This window comes from Balaenoptera ricei, chromosome 11 (assembly GCF_028023285.1).
Source record: "Balaenoptera ricei isolate mBalRic1 chromosome 11, mBalRic1.hap2, whole genome shotgun sequence".
Lineage (NCBI taxonomy): Eukaryota > Metazoa > Chordata > Mammalia > Artiodactyla > Balaenopteridae > Balaenoptera > Balaenoptera ricei.
Genome location: NC_082649.1, coordinates 9,664,899 through 9,674,128, shown reverse-complemented (window position 1 = coordinate 9,674,128; position 9,230 = coordinate 9,664,899).

Genomic DNA, 9,230 nt, shown 5'->3' with positions numbered 1-9,230 from the left:
AACATTTGAAAGGAGACTTGAAGGATAAATAAAATTTCACCAGCAGAACCCTGAAGAAAGAGCATTCTTCTCTGAGAAAGCAGCATATGAAAACGCAGGGTGGAGACAAAGTCCACGGCCGCGAACAGCTTATGTAATATTTTTTTCAATTGTAATCTGAAGACCTTCTATATTGGAACCACCTGGATGGTAGCTAAAACAAAGTTTTCTGGGTCTTACCATGTACCAGATTATAATTTCTGGGGTTTGTGATCTGGAAATCTTCATTTTGGCAAACTTTACAAGTAATTCTATTGCACACAAAATTTGGGAAATGTGGCCCTAAAATAGTACCTAAAATAGAAGGTAGAGGTGGAGGTTGAAGATAAAAGAGGAAAAATAAGTTGAAGGCACGCAGCAAAGGGTTTATATCATGTATCGAGGGCTGGTATCTGGAGTTTTCTTTTAGGTGGAATGTCAGCCTTTACAATCACACTGTGCAGCAGTTGTTATTATCTCCATGTTATGTATGAATAGATGGAGAGTCAGGACAGTAAAAAAGCTTCCCAATGGTCATAGAAGTGGTCTGGACCAATGGTATATCTGAACCCAATGACCATGCTTTTAGCCATTTAACTGCATTTGGGCTACCTTCCTTCATCCATTTGTGCTGACCTGGCTCCCCTCTTTCTTCCCACGTTCTCTTGGGAAACAAGGACTCTCTCAGTTGGATGCAATGACTTGGATAGAGCTGGATCTCACCGTCAGATCCCGATTCCACCCAGGGCATGAGCTATCCGGAGCCCTTTGTATCCCTGACTGGCAATTCGGGGACCCCGTGGGGAATCTGACACCCCTGCTGCAGACCCTTGTCCCTAGGGAGCACAGTAAAGACCTGATTTTGATTGTTTTTGAGCACTCGATTTCTGATGCCATCTTCTTTGGGTTTCATGGTCTAATCATTTGATGGTCTCTGTAAACAGTTGATGGTTTATAGAGATCTTGTCTCTGCTGGGTGAACGGTAACAGGGAATTTGACTTGTTAGTCTCTTCTTTTTATCTAATTTGAGCTCAGATCAACTAAGAATTTCAAGCCAACCAGGAAGTGAATATCCGGACTAGTGAGTTTTTTATTCTGGGTTTATGCTTGACCTATGGCTGAAATTTTAGAATTGAAACTATAAGCTTTCTCTGTGTGTGTGTCTGTACGTTTATATGTCTGTAAATTAGAAAGGCTTTTGCCTTTCATTGTGTGAGTGAATAATATTTTCTTATCTCCTGGTGATATTAATGGACGGATTAGAAAATCTTTTAAATTAAAGGAGCTCTAGTCTGATTGGCTTAGAGATAAATAAGTACTTCTATAAACTGAATATTCCTTAAATTCTCAGAAATTAAGAAAATTGAATCTCTAATGCTTTCCATGTGAAAAAAAGTGGTATTTTTATAGAAACTAACTCAGAAATAATTTAAGAATATAAGTTAACATAATTTAGGTAAACAATACTAGTTTAATAATTTTGGTTTAATAAAAACAGCTATGTTTTCTCTGATTTATCCGTGTTAAATATCAGTGTTAAATAAGCATAGATTTTTATTCTACTTGTATATGTTATTCCTAAACTTATACAGGTTTACTGAATGAATAAGCTAGCATAACTTCTAGTATATGTTTAAGACTATGAAAAATGTAAATTTGTGGTTAACCCACTTGAATCATTACTCTGAAATTTTTTTATGTTTTACAGTATGTCAGCTTGAAGATAATTTGCAAGATATTTAGTAAATTTAAACCATTAACTTATGCTAAATTGACTTAATGAGTGGATATTCATTAGATGTCTGGATCATTATAATTTTGTCTCTTATTTGTATGTGGTACAAAGATGGTCATATGTATGTATGTATTCCCAGAGGGCTCCTGGAAATACACCAAGATTTGCTTTCATCTTTGTAAAAGGAAAGGTGCTAGAAATAGATATATGTGATATGTTACAGTCGATGGGTTAGCACATCAGAAGAGACGCTTAGTTGTCCCTGGATAAAATGTGCATGGATGAAATGTTATAAACATTTGAGAAATTGTGTGCAGTGTGAGAAGTTCCTAGAGAATTGTCAGTTCCATAACTGTCCATGGTATGTTTCTATTTATGAGTCCTAGTACTGCTTTGCCTAATATTATTCAACAGCATAGTGCTATTGGTCATAATTTCAGTGTTTTAAAATATTAAGTTGTCACAATTTTACTTAGTTAATTTGCACCTGGCATCTTCTAGGCCAGTGATTTTCATCTGGGATTCCCATCACTTACCTATGGAGTTCTATTAACATGTAGATGTTTAGGACTTGCAGAATCTCTTTACTTGATATTCTTGATATATCCTTGTATATTCTAACTATATGCTGGGTATACTATATTCATGATTTATTGTGTCAGGATCATTACAATTACATCTGAAGAATTTTTTTCTCTGTAAAGATAATATTCATCTATTTTTATAAATTAGATGTAATATCCACTCTTCTTTGAAAATAGGGGTGATCAGTATGTTTACAATTATTTTGTCCAGAACTTTTTGGGCTGACTTTATTACCTTGTTTTGCATGCCACATTAACAACCAAATGTCTTTGTCAGTTGCATTATTTTGTAATGAACCATCATCAGATCTTTCACTATTAAAATTAGCAGTAATAAGTTAACCACAGCCATTTAAAGTCTGTTGTCATCTTCAGGTAGGTTTTTGTTTGTTTGTTTGTTTTATTATTTAGTCTATAAATAATTGTTTGTTTGTTTTATTGTTTGTTTGTTTTATTATTTAGTCCCATAGAAAAGGACTATGTCAAGTACTTTTGGGTACAGAGTTCCGATGGCACTGCTTAAACAACTTTGAGATCATACCAGTGGAGTGAGTCAGGATTTCTAGACTCTAGTTGAGAAACAGATGGGTTATGACACTGCTAACTCCAAACTGAGCAGAATAAGATTTAATTACATAACACTGAATGAGCTGATGAGGAAAGATGGTGTTTTTTGTTTGGAATACGACTGTTCTAATACTCTACTTTTTGGATATATAAGGAAGCCCTTTCTTTTTCCTCTTAAGCTATCTATACCTCATGATAATTGAGTAGACTGTTTTTGTAAAGTGAAATGAAACATTTATAAATGATATATTATTTTCCTTGCCTGACTCTTCCAGAATTCAGAAAATCTTGTTAGTATTTTTATTCCCATGGCAATGTATGTGCGTAGGTTCAATAAGAATCTCTCCTTTTTGTTATTATGACATAATTTAAATCATGAAGTATGCAACCAGGACCTTGCCTGGAGTGTCATATTTGAGAATGATGCTCATTTAATCAGATATGACCAGATACTTTTAAGGAATTAAGGCTGGCTTTATGAAGCTGGTATTCACAAGGCCCTCATGGGTGAATAGGTCTGATGGCTTATAGGTTCCCAGCCTCAGAGGTGAGTAAGAAAGGTCTCTTCCTGGCAGACCCAGTAATCTTAGGTATTTGGGAGACTTCAACAAGAGACGAATTTGCCCAAATTTATAGCTATTCCAGGTAAAATCTGGTAGCAAGTTCTTGGCTTGACTCCTTAGCTTCTAAAGGCTTTTATAAAAGTTCAATCTGAAATTCCTATGAAACATTCCAGAAAGCAAACTTAATATCGTCTATATGATACATCACCATTCTTGTCGTGCCTGTCTAAATAACTATGCCAAATTTAATGAGACTAGCCTTATTTTGCCACCAAGAATAATGTTTCTTTGAGATTATCTTTCATCAAAAGTATGGTGACTGTAGAGGGAAATTATTTGTTTTAATAGAAAACTGTATGTTATATAGCACAACCTTCCAGGTTATCAGATTCTAGCCCTGTTCATTGTCTTTGAACTATTTTGGATCTCTTTTCAAATTGTCTCTATCTTGTCTGTTGGATAGATAATTGACTTGCTCCCCAACTCTGGAAAAATCGGTTTGGGTATCCATTTATAAATCGGACTGACTCTTGTTACCTTCCCAAATTATCAATCCTTATCAGATTTTCAATCCTTCCAGTTTCCTTCAAGGTCTGACTATAATCCTTTAAACTAATGTTTCCAATTTTTCTCCCTGCTGCCTGTCTGTGTCACTGAGAACTAAAACCAGATTACCCTAGGTCCCTATGGGACTCCTGGTTGCCTGGCCCTTTTCCCTAGGATTTGCAGAAGCCCTGGGAGCTAAAGCCCAATGGCTTGATATGTACTTTGAAGGACTGACCACCATAGAAGACCATTCATGGGTCTGATTTCTCCCTGGAAAAGGCACTGACTGGACCATTCAGCAAACCTAGTGGAATTCTAGGGTCAGGTATACCCTGTAGACAACATGAACAAAACCACCAACATCCTAGCTCAAGAGCTCCAAGAAACTCACTGAGCAGTACTGCATAACTGGAAGATGTTCCTCCACTGACCTCCTGGAATCCATTGGGCTGGTTACCCTTCAGGTTCAGTTCTTGGCTCTTTATTTTAATACAATCTTTAACATTTCTCTTCTTCATTTTAGGCATCCTTCTTTTAAGGTGTCTGATCTCTAGGACCCTAAAACCACAGACCTTAACCACCACTTCTGTACAGGTAGTTCAGCTGCTTTTACAGTAGCAACATGAAGACTCCTTGAGAAACTATTTCTGGGACTTTGCTTCGCCTCACTCAGAAGGTTTAGGATTATTGCCTAGTTGTTCAGTGATGATGTATGTTCATCTTGAACAAAAAGAGGAAACGAACAATGTTGAACTTTACCTGAGCCCTGTGTTCCCCAAAAGCAAAAGTCAAGAAGTCCCCCTCCAGTGTTCTGAGAAATAGCTAACCTCGAAGGACCCTGCCTCTCTCATATTCCCCTCCATCCCTTCTCAACGATTCAGAGAAGACCATCTCCATCCCTCTTGTGACTCCCTTAAGACTCAAGGACAACTTCCTTGTTTACCTGCTTCTATAAAATCCCAAGCCCCCTTCCTTCTCTTGAAATATTCTTTCTTAAAGAGTATTGTCTTTATTGTAGTAGGCTGCATAGAATCATCTTAATTGCCCTGTGCATCTTGTCTTTCACCAAACTGAGGAGCACCACCGATGGCCATTGATCAGAGCAAAATGAACTAGTTATGGAGGGAAACAAACCAGTGAGCAATGTCCATAGCAAGGTGATTGCTAATGGCATCTTAGCAAATTCTTCAAGCCTGAAGAAGACATTTAAGTTGACAGCAATCCCTACCTATATATCAAGTGGGAATTCTCAACGTGTGAAAGGACATTTATGACCATGTGACAAACAGTAAGAGATTAGCAGAGCACTTGAACTATACAATAAATTCTACATTTGGTTAAATACAGAGACTTCTAGTGGAATCATTTCATCTTATTAGCCACAAGTTTAGATAAATTTTCTAAATTTAGTTGAAATCTATTCAAATTGATTTCTTTTTATTTTTAAAGGCATGTCCCCAAATTTCAATCCAGTTGATGTCACTTGAAATTAAGAGATTTTAGTCCCATTTGCTGTTGTTATGCTCTTTAAGGATTTTCAATATCATTGAATTAATTACCCTTTCTGGGTTTTAGCAGGATAATTTAGCAGAAAAAAATCAATGTCACTTAGGAAAATGAAATTTTTATTCTCTTTCTTGTGGTTGTGATGCTTGAAGATTTTCAGTATCATTGAATTAATTATCCTTTCTGAATTGTAGTAAGATAAATTACCTCTTGATGAGATAGATAGCATGTTAGGCTACATTCTTCTTATCAAGTCCTCTGTAGATGAAGCATTTTATTGAGACTCTTCTATACTTTTGATTGAGTTATAAATCTTTCGGGTGCTTTCTTGCTTAGGTAAGGGTCAAGGCCCATCCTCACAGTATCTTCCCAAGAAACCATCACACTTCCTGTCTTCACCCCCACGCAGAATGGATCACTGTCACTTTTACACCATCATAGGACTTGTTCCAATCCCACAGTGTAGCCTTTATCGCTGTATTCTTCTTAGTCACAAAGCATAGTGAACTAGTTTATCTGGGTCATACCAAGCTCTGTCTCTTAATTAGCTGCCTGACCTTGGGCAGTTACTACTTAATCTGTCCCTGAGTTTCCACATCCATAAAACAGGGCAAATAAAAGTACCTACCTCACAGGGTGATAGTTAAGGAGGAAATCAGTTGATGCCTGCAAACCTCTCAAAAGAGTATCTGGCATACAGTAAGCACTGCATAAATGTTAGCTGGTAACATATTTGTTTCCTGTGTTATGATGGGTCCCATGAGGTCCGGGGACATTTATTGTTCAATCTCTCTAAGCTCCAGACCCCCATATCCAATTGGCTATTTCACATTTTACTTGGTTGAACACAGCATATCAAATGCATTATATCCATATTGAAATATTGACAGAAGATGGGATAATGACACCTGGGGTTGCTTCAAAGTCATCCAGGAAGGGAGGACAGAGTGTCGGTAGAGGTGAAACTGTATCAGTCAAATCTTGACAACTGCTGACCCTGTATGATGGGTATACTGGATTTATTATACTCTTCTCTCAAATGTTGGCTATGTTTGAAGATATTCGTAATAAAGAACTAAAAACTCAGAAATTATCGTACCTCCTTCTAACCTTTCTTTCAATCTGGTGCTTCTCCTTGCTCACTGTCAGTAGATAACATTTTTTGTTCTATAAGCCGAGAATGGCAATGGGAGACATTTTGAGATGGGAATATATAACATCATTTATTTTTAAGTTCTTTCTAGCTGTGCATTTATGGAAATTATGATTGAAGCACTTGGGGAAGGTTATTATGATGATGGTGATATGCAGGGTGAACTGGAGTACAAAGAAATAGAAAGACTCACCCAACTGGGACAATTACCACTAAAGTGGAGCTTGAATAAAGGAATATTTTACCTATGCAAACTCTCTAAAGAGATCTCTATAAATGGGTTTTATAAATCTTCTGTAGTCTAGCCTCATTATCACCTTTGCCCCTATCTTACTGAACCCTGTAACCCATCTGTACATTTATTAATTCATTGATATATTATGCCTGAAATTCCGTACTCAAGCCTGGAGGCCCTAGAAAAGGTGAAAGTTCTCTGTCCTCGCCTGGTCTGCAGATAAAGAGATATAGACATTGAGTCTACTTAAACAGAGCCAAGGTCCAGGTCATCTCTGAGAGATCAAGGTGGATCTGAAATTCTGACCTCCTTCAAGGCTTCTCCTGTTCTAGGGTGACCATATGTCCCAGTTTGCCCAGGACAGTCTATGGTTGTTGCTAAGAGCATTACCAAGCACTATCCAAAGTGTCCCCATTTTAATGAGAAATTACCTGGCCACCCTTTCAGGGTCCAAAGTTAATCTAAGAGGCAAAGACCCAGCCTTACAAGTAGCTCCTTCGTGTGAATCCTAGAGCAGATCTAAGACCCTAGCAAGTTCTGGTCTGAGGCAGACCCCAGTTTAGGCCACCATAAAATTGTCCTTCTAAAAACCTCCAAGGAGACGAAGAATACCTTAAAGTATTTCCACTTCTACCAAAGGAGGTCAGTGTATGAGTGAGGGGGGCATGGAGAGTGAGAGGATGATACAGAGGGATGAAAATGCAGCAAGACAGCAAAGGTCCAAGGACAGAAAGATGTGGGGCTAAACTTCAGCAGGTGTGAAGACAAAGCGGGCCCACTCAGTGAATGTCAAGAAGATAACTGACCAAGAGTTTTGATACTTCCAAGTCTGATATGCACAGGTTCATGTACCAATGAGACTATATTAGTTTTTTTTTTTAATTTTATTTTATATTGGAGTATAGTTGATTAACAATGTTGTGTTAGTTTCAGGTGTACAGCAAGGTGATTCAGTTATACATGTAAACGTGTCTATTCTTTTTCAAATTCTTTTCCCATTTAGGTTATTACAGAATACTGAGCAGACTTCCCCATGTTATATAGCAGGTCCTTGTTGGTTATCTATTTTACGTATAGCCGTGTGTACATGTCAATCCCAAACTCCCAATCTACCCCTCCCCCTACACCCTTACCCCTGGTAACCAGAAGTTCATACTCTGTATGTTTCTGTTTTGTAAATATATTCATTTGTATCATTTTTTTTAGATTCTACGTATGATATTTGTCTTTCTCTGTCTGACTTACTTCACTTAGTATGACAATCTCCAGGTCCAATCATGTTGTTGCAAATAGCTTTATTTCGTTCTTTTTAATGGCTGAGTTATATTCCATTATATGTATGTAACACTTCTTTATCCATTCATCTGTCGATGGACATTTAGGTTGCTTCCATGTCCTGGCTATTGTTGAAATACTTTCGTAATGGCTGATAAATAGCCATAGACGCAAGAAATCTGGAAATTCCAACCTGGCTGCCCATGCCTTCTCAGAAGGCTGGACCTTCCCACAATCCGACACCTGGAGGTTTAACATCTGGCCTAGCTGGGGACCACCAGGAACCTGGTGGCCTGGGGGCCACAGAACCACCCCCCGGCTCTGTCCCTATCAGTGCCCACGCCATGCCAGTGATGGCTATTGTTAATTTCATCCCTGGATATTTCCACAGCAGTTTAGGGTGGAGGCCTCGAATGATTCAGAATATGAAAGAGAAGAATAAGCTGCAGAAACACAGAAGACTCTGAACCAGCAAAACTGCATGTCAGATTCCCGATGTGCTGCCTCTCAGGAGCACGTTGCCTGCCGGGCTTGGCATACGTCACTTCCATCAGTCAGTGACCCCCAAGGCTGAGGCCCTTCTCTCTTCATTATCCAATGGCACCAGCCCTAGATCTTTCTCTGATTACCACCCGGGATTTGAGGAAACGCTATTGCCTCTGCCGTCGCATTCATCACTGCAATTTCTTCCCGTGTGTTAGATCTGCTTCCAGAAGAAGTTGTCAATGAAGCACTCATGGCACCAGATTTGGAGGCTGGCATTGTAAATTATAGTAATTTTTCTGCCAACCGTGTATTGGCATCATGAGGATGATGTAGTAAACAAATATTTTACAACTAAAATGTTTGCGACCGGGGCTCAGGGGCACATTGATATTCCTGAGAGAGTAATAAAAAGGATGGATTTGGAAACCATCATCTGTGAGGCTGGAAGGCAAAGCTTTTGTGAAGAGCGATTTTGCTTTACCACCTAGAACCCTCTAATGAGGTTGGCTTGGGTGTCTGTTTCCACTGACCTCCAGGTGCCTCTGAGTGAAACAGCCATGC